Source organism: Nycticebus coucang, chromosome 6 (genome assembly GCF_027406575.1).
Source record: "Nycticebus coucang isolate mNycCou1 chromosome 6, mNycCou1.pri, whole genome shotgun sequence".
NCBI lineage: Eukaryota > Metazoa > Chordata > Mammalia > Primates > Lorisidae > Nycticebus > Nycticebus coucang.
Window position 1 is genome coordinate 85,042,439 of NC_069785.1, and position 18,971 is coordinate 85,061,409.

The window sequence follows — 18,971 nt, forward strand, 5'->3', positions numbered from 1 at the left end:
AAACAGGACCCCTGTCTCTTGCCATATACAATAATTGGTTCAAGAGGGATTAAAGACTAAAATGTAAGGTATGCTTTGGGAAGCCAAGGATGGCGGATTGCCTGAGCTCATAGGTTCAAGATTAACCTGAGCCAGAGTAAGACCTTGTCTCTAAAAATAGCTGGACATTGTGGTGGGCACCCAAATAGTCCCAGCTACTTGGGAGGCTGAGACAAGAAAATCACTAGAGCCCAAAACTTCGAGGTTTCTATGAGCCATGATGCCATGGAACTCTATTGAGGGCAATAAAGTGAGACTATGTCTAAAAAAAATAATAAAATAAAAAAAAAATAAAAAGGAAGGTATTGAAACTATAAACATTCTAGAAGAAAACATAGGAAAAATGTCTCTACACTACACATTGGTCTAGGCAAAGAACTTATGAGTAAGACCTCAAACAAAAATAAATAAATGGGACTTAATTAAATTAAAAAGCTTCTTCACAGCAAAGAAACAATCAACAGAGTGAATAGACAATCTACAAAATGGGAGAAAATATTTGCGAACTATGCATCCAACAAAGGTCTAATATTTAGAATCTACAGGGAAATCAAACAAATTGGCAAGAAAAAAATAAACAACCCCACCAAAAACTGGGTAAAAGGCATGAACAGAAGTTTTTCAAAAAAGAATAAAGAAATGGCCTACAAAAATATTTAAAACTTCTCAGCATCACTAATCATCAGGGAAAAGTAAATTAAAACTACAATGAAATAGCATGTTACCCTATCAGATGGGCCATTATATTAAAAAAAAAAAAAAAAGTCAAAAAACAGCAGATCCTGGCATGAATGCAGAGAGATAGGAACACTTATCCACTGTTTCAGACTACAAACTAGTATGACCTCTAAGGAAAACAGTATGGAGATTCCTCAAGGAAATCCCACTACTGGGTATCTGAAAAGAAGTCATTTTGTTGAAAAGACATTTGTATCTGAATATTTATTAGAGTACACAATTGAAAAGATGTGGAACCATCCTAATTGTCCACCAATTCATGAAAGAATAAAGAAAACAAAGTATATATGATATTTACCATGGAGTACTGCTCAGGTATGAAAAGGGATGAAATGTCTTTTTCAGCAACTTGGATGGAACTAAAGACCTTTATCCTAAACTAAATATATCAGGAATGGAAAATCAAACACCATATGTTCTCACTAATAAGTAAGGACTAAACAATGTTACACACAAACGCGAAAAGATGTCAAGGACATTGGAAACCAAGAAGGGGGAGGATGGGAGGAGCAATGTGGATAAAAACTTACCTATTGGTTACAGTGAATATTGTTCTATGACCGACACACTAAACTGTCTGATTTAAGCAATGTACAAGGTTATCAATGTAGCAAAAACATCTGTATCCCCTTACTATTTTGACATTTTTAAGAAAGTGAAGTAGATGAGGCCTCTTAAATTCTGAGGCATTAAATTTTTTAAAAAGAAGAAAAAAGAATGACCTTGACTACTTCACATTTTACATAAAAAATCAGTTACAGGTGGATTTCATGTCTATATTTGAAAAGTAAAATAATTTTGAAATTATTGAAAATGATTTTTAGTGTATTGAAACCTCACTGTATGATAGATATAATAGTGGACAAATGTCATTGAACACTTCTCCAAAGAATGAACCCTGGTGACACTGTAAGCTTCAGGTGATTATGACATGTCAAGGTAGGTCCATCAGCTGTAACCGACGGACCACTGCGGGGAGGGACGGTGTTGGTAATGGGGAGGTTGTGCATGGGTGGGGAGAGGGGGCATAAGGGAAATCTCTGCACCTTCTTCCTGCTGAGTTTCACTGTGAACCAAAAATTGCCCAATATTAAAAATCTTTTTAAAAAAGAAAAACAATCAAGCTTTTAAAACAAAACATGGATGAGTATCTGTCATCTAGGAGCTATATTATAACTAAGTGGTTTGGGGAAACACCCACACCCACACAGAAAACGGCTTTTCAGTCAAGTGAGTGGATACGGAGAAAAGGCTTGTGTGTGAAAATATTATCTTAGCCGTGCTTTAAGTATTTCATTTTTCTGAGCACATGGATAACAAATAACTTAACCAAGAGGAGGTTAAAAGATCAGAGAGACCCACAAGGGGGTTCTGACTACCACACAGATTTCTGCAAAATTCTGCAGAAACTTAGGTTTACTTCCTTTCACCCCAAGGAGATGCAGGAAATCAAAATCCTCCTAAAAATTCCTCTTTTCTTGCAGTCAGTGCAAACTCTAGAATGTCTATGAAGGGGCTGTCAATGGCAATCCAGAGGAAGAGGGAAATCCAGAATTTGTCCCAAATCTTGGGCACCTAGGGCCCTTCACAAAGGCCTGATACAAGCCCGTTTTCTCTACCAGAGAACAGTGAGCGTATTGGGGAGATGGCCCATCCTGCCCCCTTCCCAGGTGGCTCACTTTCCGCGATGGACTTGGCAATGTCCTTCCTCCCCTCCCAGAGCTGCCAAACGCCCACAGCTGAGCTGGGTTGGTGGGTCCTGTGCTCTTGCCCCAGGCTGTGCCAAGAAATAAGACGAACAGCCCAGAAAGGGCCACCGCAAAAGTAGGCACCACGTGATGAAAGCTGGGCGAGGCTTGGAAGCCAGGGTATCACGTGCTTTCCTCCCCCAGCAAGACCCAGACCTTGGCTCCCACACCCACACCCACCCTCTCCTGCCCACCCTCCACCCGCGCCTCCCCCTTCCGCAGCCTCCACTTCCCCCTGCTGGAGGCTCTTGGGGATGACTCAGACCAGAGATATCACCTGGTCATCGTTTGGGGTCGTGGTCTGCCCTGGGTGATGGTGTACTCTGTGTATGTGTGTGGAGAGAGAGAGAGATCACAGATAAGGGGTTGGGGAAATCCTTGACCCAGGGTAATTAGCACGTCAATTGCATTTTCAGACCACAACTCTCTTACTAAGCCATTTGTAGATTCATCCTCCCAAGAGTTCTGATGAGGCCCCAGATGCAGCCCAGACATCTCCTGGCCTCTTTCAGATCCGTTGACCACGTTACCATATCTCTTAAATATTTCACAAAAGGGTCTGAATTCCCAAACAAAACTAGCCACCATCTCTTCCTTCCTAATGGCTGTGGGAAGGAAGAATGAGAGCAGTATTAGTAATATGATTTTAAAGGAATTTTCAAAAACAAACAAAAAACACCACCTATGGTACTATCCTCCCTAAAGTAAATAGTACAATCTTCATAATCACCATTTTTCTGCTAAATAAGGATTCAATTTCCCAGACTGTCAAGTTGTCTGAAAGTGCAAGTCTGGAATGTAACTAAATAATCTCTCAAATGTAATTATTATTCCCTGGAGAAATCGGGTTTAGAGCAAGAATCTCAGGGGGTTAACCACAGGAAGGTTATCCTCCATCAGAAAGAAGAATATTTTCTACCTTTTAGAGGAGCAGCTCTCAATCTTGTGAAGATGATTCCTTTCTAATGTCAAAATATTTCACATATCCCTCATGACACAATGACAAGAAAAGACTATGAATTCAGTAATGCTTTTCAATGAATTAGAATAGTGTTAATCATAAAAACCTCCGTATATAGCACATTTTAAAAACTGCAGGAGTTATAGTAGACTGAATTCCAACTACAGCAACTTTGTGGTGCAAATAGGGGATTTCTGACCCTTAAAGCAGTTCCATGGCTCCCAGGGCCTTTCTTGTTCCCATACCAAGCTAGAGGCATTAGAAGTGGCAATAAAAAGCAGACAGATATAAATTCCTAATGAAGAACTTTTAAAACTATAATGGGAGTAGGAGGTAGGGCATGTGTGGAACTAGAAGCCTTTCACCAGCTATCCTCAATTTTTGGTCTCTCCTAAATAGTGACTCATGAACTATTAATTAAATGTCCAACTCTGCCAGGTTGGAATAACAGGGCAAGGTTTCACCTTCAGGAACGATGTGATGGGTAAGACTTGGGTTCTCTGAGTATCATGATTTTTTTTTTTCTTTTTGAGACAGCCTCACTCTGTTGCCAAGGCTAGAGTGTAGTGGCATCAGCCTGGCTCACAGCCACCTCCAACTCCTGGGTTCAAGTGATCCCTCTGCTTCAGCATCCCAAGTAGTTGGAACTATAGGCACCCACCACAAGGCCCAGCTAATATTTTTATTTTTAGTAGAGACAGGGTCTTGCTCTTGCAAGGATCAGGCTGGTTCTGATCTCCTGACCTCAAGGGATCCTCCTTCCTGGGCCCCCCACAGGGATAGGATTACAGGCTTGAGCCACCATGCATAGCCTCTTGAAATATTTTAAAACCTGAAAACATTCACTGAGATAAAGAATCAATTCTTTCCATTTTAAGTCAGGAAAATGAAGGCTTGGGATATTATTTGAAGTCACTCACTTGAGGTCTTGCTCCGAATAGCTCTGGAGCCAGAATGAGCACTGCCTGCTCTACCCCATTGGCCAGAGTCCTTTCCATGATGTCTTGCTGTTCATACTTAGTCTTCAGGATAAGGAAGAAAAGCAAGGAGCTAGCAGCCAGTAATGGAGCATGAAGAGTATTTCCTTCTCTGCACAAAATGGAAATCCATAAACATAGCCCCTCATTCACTTCCTGTTTTTTTCCAATTGCAATCATTGCCTTATTACACCTTCTGTTTATCTCTCCACTTGCTCAGGGTAACTTTCCTGAAGGTAAATCCAAGGTGTCTCTCAATGGCTCAGAACCTCCCATGGCCTCCCATTGCACTTGGAATGGAAGCCAACTCTCACCATGGGCCTCAGGGTCCCCCGCCCCGCCACCCCCCCACCCCCACCCCTGGCCAGCATCTGTCTCCTGCCCAGCCTTACATACTAGCCCTCCTCTCACCCAAACGATGCAGACATTCCTATGGCTCTGCCTTCAATCCAAGATCTAGCTGTGAATAGATGGATGGCCTGTTGCCACTCACTGTGGGACCTTCAACAAGCCAGCTTCTTCACCAGTACAGTGGGCATGATAGGAGGACTCCCTCACAAGGCGGTTTAGCCCGTGTCCCCACTAGAGCAGCCACTCTTCAGATGACTCCATCGGTCCTTCTGACCATCGTCCGCAGCACCTGGTGTTCCCACCGGACACTCAGGAAGTACAGCTTAGTGAGTATCTTTCCATTTTCCAACCTGTTCTATCTTCCTTCCCTGCCCCCTTCTCTGCTCTCATTAATTTCCTGCTCTTAGCCTCCTTTGCCGTGTTTTGCTGATTCCTTGCAGTGAGAGTGAAGGTGCAGGAGGAAACAGCTGAGGAGATGATGCTTTGGCGCCAGCTCAGGCCTCTGTGTGGAGACAGTGCAGAAAATACATTGGAGTGTGAATATTAGAAAGGCTGTTCGGGTTTCTAGGCCATGTATCATTGGGCCAGTTACCAGGGTTGCAATTTGATGCCAAGTTCATCTCTCTCTCCTGTTGTCTTGCTTTCTCTGTCCTCACCCTTTGCATCCCTGTAAGCCCCTGAGGGGCCCTTCTCTCTCCCTCCATTTGGTTTCAAATGTTTTGCAGAACAAGGGCATTGTGAACACAAACACACACCCTTCAGTTGGGTCCAGTGATGTTCTTAGATAATTTTGTCCCTATTGGCCAACCATTTGCCATGAAAACACTCTCCACAAGTTAACAAGCTTCCTGAACCCTGCATGCATCAATGTAGAATGAATCAGGTCTGCTGACCCTCTGAGGCTCCATGAACTATCAGCCTTTGCTGGAAAAGCCCTTGTCCTAGACACCCTGAGCAAGTGTGTCCTTTCCTGGACCTGTCTGAATTCACTTAACAAGTCTCAGCTTCTTCATGGTGATATACTTAACACTGGTGAAAACATTTGATTAATATTTCAAGCAAAGGAATGAGAAGACAAGTCACCTTTGCTTCATCTCCAATGCACAAAGAACACAAAAATCCTGCCCCAGTCATGAGTTTCCAGCAAAATCCTAGTGTGTGTGGCTTTTCTTTTTATTATAACTTTTTTTATGTAACCAAGAGAATCTTGGCTCTTTTTACTGTGTTGGAGTTAATTAGAAAAAGAGAATAGGTGGCTGGAAATAGAAAAGGAAGTGAAGAAGGAGATCAGATGTTTTATGTATTTCCCTCCCACCCCCGTGACATTTGAAAAGAAAAAGAAGCTGAAGGAAAACAAACCCAGACTTCAGAAGTGTTTGTTAGAGTTACGGGACAGGAAACTAACTTCGTGTTTTTTACTCTGTGTCCCAGGGAGCTTGGCTGCCAGGGTCAAAAACTCCAGGTCAAACATACTGAGTTTTTGGACTAAGAACCAGAAATGGAAGTAAGGAAGGAGGGAGGGAAAGAGAGAGGCAGGGAAGAAAAGAGAAACAGCATCACTGAGGATGCAAATTAGTGCTACCTTCAAATAAAAGTAAATTACATCCATTCAATTGAAATTGTAGATGGTGCCTTAAAAGTTCCAAGCAAGCAAACTATGACAAATAGAAATTAATTGTACAAGACACAGAAGTCAATTAACCAGTTTCAGATGCAGGAGCTTACAACTACTATATTTCATAATGAAAATACTATAGTGTTACATTTTTTCCCTTATTGTTTTGTTGTTGTTGTTTGAGACAGATTCTCAAGCTGTCGCCCTGGATATGGTGCCGTGACATCATAGCTCACAGCAACCTCCAACTCTTTGACTCAAGCGATCCTCTTGCCTCAGTTTTTCTATTTTTACTAGAGACAGGGTCTTGTTTTTGCTCAGGCAGTCCACCTGCCTGGGCCTCCCAGAGTGCTAGGTTACAGGCGTGAGCCACCACACCTGGCCCCTTTCATCTTATTGTTTTCATGAAATATCAAGTTCCTTAGCCTCAGATTCTTCTCCCATAATTTGTTAGTTGATTTGTTTATTTAGCCACACTCAAAACTTACATGTAAAAACATGATACTGGCCATTTCTTACCAGCCACCTGACTGGGAACTTATTCCTCTACTAATTAAAGGTAAAGAAACAATCCCCTGAATTTTCTCATAATCACTTCCTTGTTTTTCTTTCTTATTTTGTCACAAACGTATATGGTTATTTGGAGCTGTAGATTGATAATTTATTGTCTAGATAGGTCTTATTTAATAAAAAGATCAAATTATTTAATGTGCATTACAATTAATGGAGGTTGGCTTCATTTCAGTTTTTAGCTATTATGGAAGACCTGCTGCAAATGTTTTTGGCCTTGACTTCCAAAATCTAAAAGTAGAGGTAGTCTTCCTTGTTGCAGAGAATAAGCATGCTAGAATTCTCTAAGTATTGCCAGCTTTTTATCCAAAGAATTTTGCAAATTTACACTCTCAACAGCAAGGACAACTTCCATTGTTCAAAACTCTAGTCAATACATAGTATGTGTCATATTTTTAAAATTTTCAGCATAATAAGCTTATGATTATAGCTCATGGATTAAATTTGCTTTTTCCAGATAACAAATGGGGTTGAATATCTATCATCTATGAGCACCTGTTTAAGTTATTTACCCATTTTTCTATGAGTAGTCTCCTTCTCCTTACTATTCTGTGTATATTCCAGGCACGATCCCTGTGTCAGTTATATGTGCAGTAAATATCTTTGTGGCCCTATTTGTGGCTTTTTTTTTTTTTTAAGGGAAACCACTCAGACTGCGTTCTCTCCCTCTTACTCCCCCAAAGGAAGAGAAGAACGATCATCAATGGCAAATGGCAATTGCACTAAAGCAACACCAAAAGCCGGCTTCACGCTCAGGAGAGAACGCTGCACCTCCTCCTCGTGGTTTCCGGTGCTCTACACATTCAGAGAGACTTCTCTAGTAACAAACTATAGAAATGATCCCTGAAAGTATAGTCTTTATTTGTGGCTTTTTTTAATACTGTGGTTTTGTTAATAAACAGAAGTTGTTTATTTTAATGTAGTCAAATCTATGTTTTTAGTTTTTGGTTAATAATTTCCCTTTTATTTCTAGCTGGCAATTTCTTATCAGGAATGCCTGTCAAATTTTGTCAAATCTTTCCCCATACCCATTAAGAAAACTTACTATTTATTCTCACTGAATTTATTATTTAATGACACGGCAAAGTCCATTGGCTAGTTTTCTAATATTAACCAATCTTTCATCCTTTGGATAAACTCAGTTATAATGCATTATTCTTTTAATATATTGCTTGATTTGTTTGCTAACAATTAGTGAGATTTTTGCATCTGTGTATTTGATTGACTTGCACCTGTAATATCCTTTATCATACAACCCTTGACAGATTTGGTAGCATAGCATAGCCCCAGTGCCATAGCTCACAACAACCTCAGACTCTCAGGCTCAAATGATTCTCTGCCTCAGCCTCCCAAGTAGCTGGGACTATAGGCACCTGCCACAATAACAACTGGCTATTTTTAGAGAAAGGGTCTCACTTAGCTCAGGTGATCTGCCTGCCTTGCCCTCCCAGAGTTCTGGGATTACAGGCATGAGCCACTGCACCTGGCCTATATGAGCTTCTTATTGGTCCCTCTCTTTTGATTTTCTGTGGGACTTAGTAAAAAATGTTTCCTTTGAATATTTAGAAAAACTCACTAGTGAAACCATTTTGTTTGGGGTTGGGTTTTTGTTCTCAAGTCAGATGTGGCAAAATGTTCATTTGGTAAATGTAGCCATTTGTTCCAAAGTTTTCATTTAATTTGTCTATTTGATATAAATTTTCAAAAATTTTGCCATAAAGTTGTTCATATGTTCTTATTTTTTTTAATACTGAAGCATCTATAGTTAGATAACATTTTATTTTTCGTATTGTGGGTTTTCTTTCCTTTTTTCTATATCAATGTCAGTCTGTTGGAAAATTTAACTTGTCCTTTGTTGAGCCTCTCCATTTTAAGTTTGTTTTTCTGTTTCACTCATTTCTGCTTTATCTTTATTATTTCTTTCATTATACTTTCTTTAGGTTAATTTTTTTCTCTCATCTTCTGAAGATGGAAACGAATCCCATTAATCGCCAGCCTTTCTTCTGTTCTTGTATGAACATTTAATGCTGTAAATTTCCCTCCAATTACTGTATTAACCACACTCTTTCAATTTTGAGATTTTTTTTCATATTTTATTATGAGTCATTTTTGACCCATAGTTTCATTAGAGTTGTAGTTAATTTTCAGTGTACGGTGGTTTTGTAGTTTATCTTTTGTTTTAATTTCTACCTTAATTTTACTTTTATCACAAAAGAAATATACGATTTTAATGCTTTGAATTTTTTATTGTCTACATGGTCTGTTTTTATAAATTTTGCATGTGTGCTTGTAAACAATTTATATTCATAAGTTCATGAGTATCTTGTTTTACATAAATCCATTTTGTTAAATCCCTTCATGTTTTCAATATTCTGAATCCTTGCCAGGCGTGGTGGCTCACGTCTGTAATCCTAGCACCCAGGGAGGCTGAGGAGGGCGCATCAGCTGAGCTCAGGAGTTTGAGATCAGCCTTAGCAAAGGCAAGACCCCCATTTCTACTAAAAATAGAGAAAAACTAGCTAAGCAGGGCATTCTGGTGGGTGCCTATAGTCCCAGCTACTTGGAAGGCTGAAGCAAGAGAATCGCTTGAGCCCAAGAGTTGGAGGTTGCTGTGAGCTGTGAGTCCACGGCACTCTACTGAGGAGTGACATAATGAGACTCTGTCTCAACAGAAAAAAAGAAATAAAGAAAGAAAATTCTGAATCCTTACTGATTATTACTGGTCTATTTATTCTAAAACCCATATATGGTTTTGGAAATACATTTATTATAACTAGAAGGAAATTTACTATTGAATTTGATTCATGGATTCACTATGGGACTCAAGTTAAAAATATGCATGTATCTTAATATATAAAATATTTTTTCAAATACTTCCCCATGCCCATTAAGAAAAATTTATGATTTATTCTCACTGAATTTATTATTTAAAAATATTGCAAAGTACATTGGTCATTTTTCTAATGTCAACCAATCTTTCATCCTTTGGATAAACTCAGTCAGTTACAATGTATTATTCTTTTAATACATTGCTTGATTTGTTTGCTTACATATATATATATATATATTTTTTTTTTTTTTTTTTTTTGCCTAAAGTAGTGATTTTCAACTGGTGTGCTACTGTACCCTGGTATGCACGAGAGGACCTTAGGTGTACCCCCAAATTTTTAATGATTGTTAATCAAATTATTTTCAAAAGAAGTTCAAAGCACAGTAAGTATATTCTTTTTTTACTCTTTTTTTATCAACATAACTTAAGTGTTTATTATGGAAGTTTAACTACAGGTTCAAGTGTGCCATGAGGTTAAAAAAAAAAAAAAGTTGAAAAACACTGACCTAATATTTAGTAAAAAGTCATTTTAATAAAAGTATACTCTTTCAATAATAAGTTGGGATAATTTTGCATAAGGGTGTTAGCAGAATTTGGAATGCTGCATATCTTCTTTTAGTTTGAGATGAGGGAACTGGAAGAGTCTTGGAAATGAAGAGCAGAAATGCTTTAGAGAACATCTATTCCAATTCCTCATTTTACAAAGACTTTAAAGCCCAAAGAAGGCCATTTGTTTTGTCCAGAGTAATATTACATGTTGCGTCAAGAACTCCGATGTCCTCATTTGCAGACAGTATTATCTCTTCCACAGTAAAATCTGAGCATTTGACAGTTTTGAGGACAAGCCAAGGGTGATTTTTTGCAGAAAGTGCAAATAAAATTAGCCTGGGGAAGGCAGAGCCTGGGGGTGGGGGGGTTAAATGTAAGTTTTTATTGCATTAAAAAGAAAACAAGCCTTTCATTTTTGTTGTTGATGAACAGATGAACTAATCAGAGCAGGCTCTAGAATGCAGGGTGAAGGGAAAACATCAGAAGTAAACTCTGAAGAAATTGTGCAGTTCCGTTGTACCTGGAAAACTAAGCCAGACTTAGTTTGTCATGGCAGACAAACAGGGCCAGAAAGCAGATAGAACTGTGGCTTGGTTGATATTCTTTTAACCACAAGAGTGAAGGTAGCCAGAAACCCAGCAGGAATCCAAGAGAGTTTTCAGAGCTAACTGCTCTTACCAGCACTGGCAGTTTCTTTAGCTAAAGGCTCCAGTTTATAGAAAAAAGTTCATAATGAGGATAGTCACACGCAAATGAAGGGAATAGGAATATGAGATGGGGCTCTTCAGGGTCTAGAGAGCTTTAGGAGGGGTTTGTACCACAGGCCAGAGAAAACATAATGTTATAACTGATACAAGAAGGAGATTTGTGTATAAAAGGACTAATTTGTGTCTACATATTTAACGACATTATAAGGACTTAGGCCAAAGTCAGTGAAAATAAAAAAATTACGTAATTATGCAGCCACATTATCTCACCTGGCCTATTCTCTTAGAAAGCAACCCCAGAAATCAGGAACCCAGAGCTGGGAAAGGTGAATCATGCTCTTTGGTCTCCTGTGTAAAGATTTAGAACAGTTTGGCACCTCACTGCTCTCACTGCTTCAGGCCTTTGTTCTGAAGAGGTGAACCTGTCAGATGAAAAAACAATACATGGAGGGATTCAGACACTTCTGAACATCTCCTATAAGCCAGGCAACATGCTAGGCATTGAGAATATTAAGATAACCACACTTCTGGGTCCTCGAAATGTTCATGGAAGCCATAGACTTTCTGGTCCTACGAGGAAGCCTTTTAGCTCCCTGGGCTAGTTTAACTCACCTTTCAAATCACAACAGAAATACCTACCCGGGTATATTTCATAGGATGAAAATGAGGATAAAAATGTGCAATAAATATTCAAACTTCATGGAGAATTGAGTGTGATTATTTTACTTATATATATATATACAGTATTGCATATATATATATATATATCAGCTAAGGCTGCTGGGCTTATTTCAAAACCTACTGTGAGTTAAAAATTTTTGTTTTGTAGATTTCTCTTTAGAAAAAGTAAAAATGAACATGAGCAAGGGCGTAAAGAGGAAAGAACTTGCCCGGCCCTGGGAGAATCAGTGGAAAGCAGAAAACAAAGGGAAAAGTGACAAAGAGGGTGACCAGTTACAGGAAAAGTCAGGTCTAGGGGACAGCTGGTCATGGAGCTTCTGGTTGCTTTGTGGTTCTCAAAATCTGGTGTCTGTTAAGAACAGCCAGGATTGATGGTCACAGTGAGGATCCTCAGGCTCCACCCACAGAGATTCTGATTGGTTTGGGATGTGGCTCTGGAATTTACATATTCGCCAGGGCTGCAGGTACTTTGAGGCAGATTTCAGGTGGGCCACCCTGTTGTTTAATGCTTAACTTCAGTGTAACCACAGAGCATGAGGAAATTCAGGGGGTAAGTGATCATTTTACAGTTTATTTAATCAATGGGGACAACAAAGCAGATGGTTCAAGCCCCAAAGTGCAGAGTTTGCTTTTTCTGTTTACTTAATCAGCTAATTACTCAATCTGTACTGGGGGAAACACAAATCAACCATTAATCTCCAAGAAGGTGTTAATCATTAATTTCAAAATTCTGGCTGTTACTTCATCTACCCCATCTCCAAGTCTCAAACCAGGGTTATGAAGTTAGCAGCATTTCCAGGTGTTCCCTCATTAATTACGGTTAAAATTTTCAAAGCACTCAGTTTCACAGACAACATAAGAAACAATTTTTTAAGGGAAAATGGGATTTCTTCTGTAATAATTTTTTGATCATTGAGAGATAGGAATAAATCAAGAAGAAAATATTCAAACCCTATTTTATTGTGAACCCAAAAAAATAGTATTGGCCAGTAACACCCTCAATTTAGAAGTTTTTATTTATGGAGAAATGTTCTCTCATATATGCATTAAATTCTTTGTATGTTAAAGTCACATTGTTTTCTTGGAAGCCTTCAAGCAATTTATTTTAATAGTTAGTGATAATAAGACTCAAATAAAATAGCTTCCAAGAAGTAAAAAATTAGAAGACATACTTCCAAGTCTCATGAAGCATTACCAGGTGAAATGAAACAGAACATTTTAAAATGATAAAAAAGAAATGCTGGCAAATGATGCTATCAACATGTTTGTTCAGAAGGCTGAACAATATGACTCAATATCTTTTGAATCCATCTGGTATACTTATGTGAATCACATAATGTACTGGGCAGTTTATTTTAAAAATGCAATAGTACAACAATGATGCCTTTTTAGAAAACTAGGAGGAGGGCAGAAAATTAGGGGCAGGGCATAATTCTCAGATGAACTAAAAAGACCATTACACATCTGAGTATATATTATAGGCAGATATTGCACCTGCATTTGGAAAATATTCCCAAACCGAGTACAGAAAAATCTCTAAAGCAAGATGAAAAAAGTATATATAGTGAAAAAAAAAACCTCATATTTGAATCTAAGATGCACAAAGAAATGGTTTCATATAAAATCATGTTACTCTAGAGAGATAAATAAATTCATTCATAGCAAGAGGACAAAAGATGAAAAATATACTTATTAGTGCTTTCTTTCTTGTATTGCAAAGTGAAGTAAAAGAGTAAGTAACACTTACTTCTTGTGATTTCAGGTAAGGTTAACACAATGTAGAGCTATGGGTGGATTGCAGATATGTGACAATTTTTAATTTATTTTATTGATACAATTTCTCATTCACTGAAAAGCAAATTACCTTTGGAAATTATTTAACTTCTACTCCGTTATCTCTGGCTCAATGAACTCAGCTGATATTTATAGGGTTAAAAATACTAAGGTTGTACCTACAATCTGGAATGAGCCAGAGGTCTGAGTCTCTTTCAGAAATACAGGTGCAGAACATGGCTCAGTCGCCTAAGCTGTCCTCAGTGTATAGCCCACTTGTCATGGGGAAGAATTGATTGGAGGTCAATAGCCTAACAAAAATTCATCACAACATCTGAAAACATCTATGGCACCTGCCTTACAAGTAAAACATAGTACACTAGTGTTGTCCTCTACACAGAGGACAGCTCAACATTTATATCACAGCCATATAACATAAAATACATCAGTGCAGATGGTGCATGACCAGCGGTGATGGGTAAGGGAAATTGTCACTTCACTGGGTTTTTTTAATCAATATTAAAGAGTTGGGAGTACGAGCCACTAATTTTTAATCAAGTATGTCTGATGATAAAATTTGTAAGTAATACTTCCCTCTCTGAAGTTTTTCCTCTGTTCTGGACCATTAATTGAATGATTTCAACCCATCATTCATGTCCTGCCGTACACAGCTAGCATCCCTCTTACATTGATGCCAATCTGCCGGCCAAATAGGTTCTAGAACATAAAACCTAACTGAGGAAATATGGATTGGTACAAGAGAAATTAAAAGAGAAAGATGAACCAGAAAAACATTCTATTGGAAAGTTTCAACCTGTGAGTTCTGCTTGTGGAGGGCAGATACCATCCAGGACTATACTAGGTAGCTAATAAAGGAGATGAAATGGTCCGTCAGCTGCTGGCCATATCCCAGGTTGCCCCTTAACTGCAGAGTGGCAAGGTCTGCCTGTCAAAACTTCGGGGGTGGTAGGAAATGATGAGTCAGGTGTGGTAAAGAACAGCTGGCCCTGCACTGGCCCTGCACTCACCTCCTCTCTGGCTTCAAGCCCACAAAAGCAGCATGAGAATAACGGGGTTCTTGTGCCACACTCAGTTTCCAGGCAGAGTACAGCTGAGAGTTTGCAAAGACAGGATGTTCAGGAATCACATCTGAGCATCGCTCTACCTTCATGTGCTCTCCTAAAATCAGGTACAGGCAGCCCCCGAGTTACATACATCTGACTTATGTAAGACTCACACTTACAAATGGAAGCTATTACAGGTAAATGTACCTGTTCCAAATTGCGTACAAGTGCAGCTTAAGAACAAACCTACAGAACCCATCTTGTTCGTAATCTGGGGGCTGCCTGTGACAAGGACCTTCAGCCACTCACAAAACATGGCTTGCGGGAACTCCTTCACGGAGAAGTAAGGAACACCTAGAAACTTTTGTCTCAAAGTAAAAAGAAGGGGTAATACGGCAGACCTCCTACACCCCCACTCTCTCTAAGGCAGGCACTGGTGGCCCAGCATGCTGCTTGTTAAAAGTGGGTTGTACCCCACAAAAGCATAAATGTATTCACGATCTATGTGTATATGACTTAATAAAAGGAAAAAAAATAGTGGGTGTGGCTGTAACCTCTGGGTGCTTCACACAGTTCTCCAAGTGGCCTTTGCCATTGACACCAGTGGAAAGCAGTTCACAGTCCCCGTTATGGCGGGACCCACACTGGCCTGTTGGGTGTGAAGGTCTGGATCTGCAGCCAGCCCCACTACCCACCCACCAAGGGACTTTGACGTGTCACTTGGCATGTTTGGGTTCAATCTTCCTTGTCAAGAAAGGAAAGTGCTTCTGATAGTCAATGTTCTAAAATGTGCTATGCAGTGCTCGTGGGAAACTATTATTTCCGTGAGTTTTAAACTATTTGATTTCTAGCAACATAATTAAAATGTAGACATTACCCACAAAGACTATGACTGTCCATTAGTGAGAAAGTTCCCTGAACTAGATATCCAATTATAAATGCCTGAAATGTCACATTGTCGTCTATGTAGAACCCTTCCTCCCATTCAATTTATTGCTATATTACTGACAAGTGGTAGAAATTAAGATGCTTGAGTCTTATGATTTGGGGGGGTTTCTGTGTTGGCATGATAAAATGCTAGAGTTTTTATTGTTCTGAATTAATAAATTTGACTGGGCACAAGTGAGTTGCCAACTTTTCGACTCTCGTTTTGCCCAGGAGACACACAAAATGGTTCTGCAATGCTCCCTCTCCCTCTCTCTCCTCCCCCACGCAAGGACACAGACCAGCAACCACTGCTATTTCATAGAACAAGGCATCGTTTTTTTTTGTCCAAAAGCAGACAATCCAATTCTCAGAGCCACCATGATATTTCCACATACTTCACGGAATAAGATCCATCTTTAAACCACATCTCAATGATAAACATACAGAAGAGACAAAATTTGTTGATAAAAATCAATTTCAGATATGACAGTCTGCACAACATGGAGAAAAAAAGAAAGTCAGAACCTGACTTAGTTCTTATTTCACTGTCGCTCAATATGGTGTTTGAAACTGTTTCCTTGGAAGGTGACAGACCATGATTTAAGGTTGCAAAAATGTGCATCATAGTAAGCATCTTGAGTAGCTCCAAACCAGAGTTCATAAAAACATGAGAGCATCTGTTTCCTTTTGAATTGGTTGTAGACACCTCTTTTAAATATGTTTCTGCTCCTAAAGTCACATGTTCCATAACGTTTCTCACCATCTGCAAAGCCTTGCACATGGTTGGCTTAGGTGACAGTGACTAGTAATGTGCTATGTGAATGTACATAGATGTGCTAATTATTAAAGAATACCCCCTACTCTAAGAGAATTAAATGATACACACAGCACATTACACTTGATTTTTCACTCTTCCTACTCAAACATTTAAGAAATAACATGATAATTAACGCAGTGCAACGTTAGCACCAACAGACAGATGGATAAATGGCACAGGTTAAAAAGCATTCTGGTATTTGATAGACGGAAGAGATGGCCGTTCAAGTGAGCAGAGAAGGATAATGACAAAATCTGATAAATGTCTTTTTATAAATTATTCAATCTCTCACTCCAGATGGGTAAAAAATGGCAAAATGTGAACCGTCCCTTCTGCACACACATTCCAACCAGCGGCTTCTTTTCATACCTTTCTTTGATCTTACGGCCACCTCTGGCAATGGCAATAGAACCTTCATTTTATCACAAACTAATCAACATCCACCTGCATCACATGGGTGAAAGATATCAGAACAAAATCCAGGAGGAGTTTGTCCAAGCAAGTATCAATGCTTACCACATCATATGGTTAACTTCGCAGAAATACCAGGTAATATCATCCCTGCCAGGTGCCAAGGCTTAAAACAGTCACTTTTATATCAAAGGTGATGTTTTATGGGGCAGACATTCGTAAACCATTACTAAACAGTGGTAATAACTGTATAACAGTGCTTAGTGATGGTTTACTGTCCTGGTCCTACCTTAACTGTTTTACTTTTGACTAATCAGTGCAAACTTATTCCACAGTCTAGTTGGTGACACAATACACACCATGTTTACCTTCCCACCTGGCTTTTTCCTTCCTTTCACCTCAACTCGAGTGCTCCATGTCAATCTTTGCAATAAATTAGTGCTACTACTGCTACTGTTTCTAGCTAACCTTTATCGAGAGCTGGCTATGTTCTTTCCCTATGTGCAGTCAGGAAGGTAGGACCACGTGCTTGGGCTAAATATGGAAGCAGCCATCATTGCCTTTCCCTGCCCTCAAGCCCAACTGAACAAAACTTCACCTGCATTCTGTTACAGCCTGAACATTGCTACTTTTGCTTATTCTTAAGCCCTATTACCAAAAGGGTAACGACATGTGCTTCTATTTGTCACTGATCTTGGTATGAATGAACAATCTGAAAGCAGGGCTAGGTGAAGTAAAGAGAGGAGGCTAGAAGAGAACCTAGTCAGCAGAGCAAGGGGAAGAATCAATAACGAATAACTTAACCACCGCATCATTTTGCCATAGCTCAAATGCGATCTTTTTTCATAACCCAAAGAGCCAAAGTGAGCACCCACACTATCTACTACCTGTAGAGGAACTGGACATTATTCCCCCTGTTTTACAGAGAAGGAAAACTGGAGCTCAGAAAGATTAGATGCTCTTCCAAAGGTCACATAGCCACAAAGCTGTAGATCGCAGCCCAAATCCAAAACTCAAGCCTGAGACTGTAGCACCACCCTTTCTATATCTCATAATATCGTTCTTAAATGTTCCTTTCTCTTGAAGTCGATTACAGTTTTTTTGTATCTTTGTGCTAACATGAACCCTTCTTTATGGATCTTGCTTCAAACCTAGACTCCCTAGAAAACTAGGCATGTGGAAGATATGTCTCCTTACATGAGATAATTCTTTAAAAAGGCAAGCGGGTGGTGGGTGTGGAATACTACATAAGAGACCCAAGTCTAGGTTCACCAGAGACACAGAATCAACTGGGTGTTTGCAGATAGAGATCTGTTTGAAGGAATTAGTTCTTACAATTATAGAGGCTCACAAGTCCATGATCTCTAGGGAAGACCGGTGGGTTGGAGATCCAGAGAATAGTTACTGCTGCTGTCTTGTGTCCAGGTTTCACAGGGCAGCGAGTTGGAAAATCATGCAGCTTTCCTCTGTTACAGGCTGTTTGGAGAATCCTCAGTCTTTGCTCTTCAGGCCTTCACCTGATTAGATGAGACTCACTCACAGGGTAACAACTGCTTTATACAAAGTCTACTGACTCAAATGTTAATCACATCTGAAAAACACCTTCACAGCAATTTCTAAGCAGGTGTTTGATTAAACATCTAGACACTACAGCCTAGCCAAGTTGGCATATACAATTAACCAGCTCAAGAAGTCTGTGTGTGTGTGTGTGTGTGTGTGTGTGTGTGTGTGTGTGTGTGCGCGCGCATGTGTGCGGTGTGCTCACATCAGGGGGCCAGAGGAATGGCTCCCCTGTTTATAAAACTCCCTACAGGAATCTGGGGTCATTGTGATGAGGGGAGCAAAACTTGTGGCCTCCCTAAGAACATATGGGTGATCAATGTATAATTCTCTCAGCTGCACTGTAGTTTTGAAAAATTGCCTAAGAAAATATTGGAAAAGCCTGTGGCTCAGAGGAGTAGGCGCCAGCCCCATATGCCGGAGGTGGCAAGTTCAAACCCAGCCCCGGCCAAAAACTAAAAAAAAAAAAAAAAAAGAAAAGAAAATTGGGTGCAATTCATGGCAAAGGCAGCAAATACACAACATGAGTGTGCAGCCGCCCTCTCTGCCTGAGACCACGACAGACATCGCTCATCAGCCAAGGCCCCTCATGCAGTGAGTTCTATGGAGCTCAGCCCCAAGAAGCCAGGCTTGGTTGGAATGGGAGTTAACAT

General features: G+C 39.7%; 2 non-coding genes across 2 annotated transcripts; one reads left to right on the plus strand and one right to left on the minus strand.

Moving 5' to 3' along the window:
* Positions 1-7,642: 7,642 nt before the first annotated feature.
* Positions 7,643-7,858, minus strand: LOC128589276 (small nucleolar RNA U3). The gene has a single exon (XR_008380879.1). It is a non-coding gene; the product is annotated as a small nucleolar RNA U3 (small nucleolar RNA).
* A 10,652-nt stretch (positions 7,859-18,510) lies between these two features.
* Positions 18,511-18,639, plus strand: LOC128589514 (small nucleolar RNA SNORA11). The gene has a single exon (XR_008381074.1). It is a non-coding gene; the product is annotated as a small nucleolar RNA SNORA11 (small nucleolar RNA).
* The last annotated feature ends 332 nt before the right edge of the window (positions 18,640-18,971 follow it).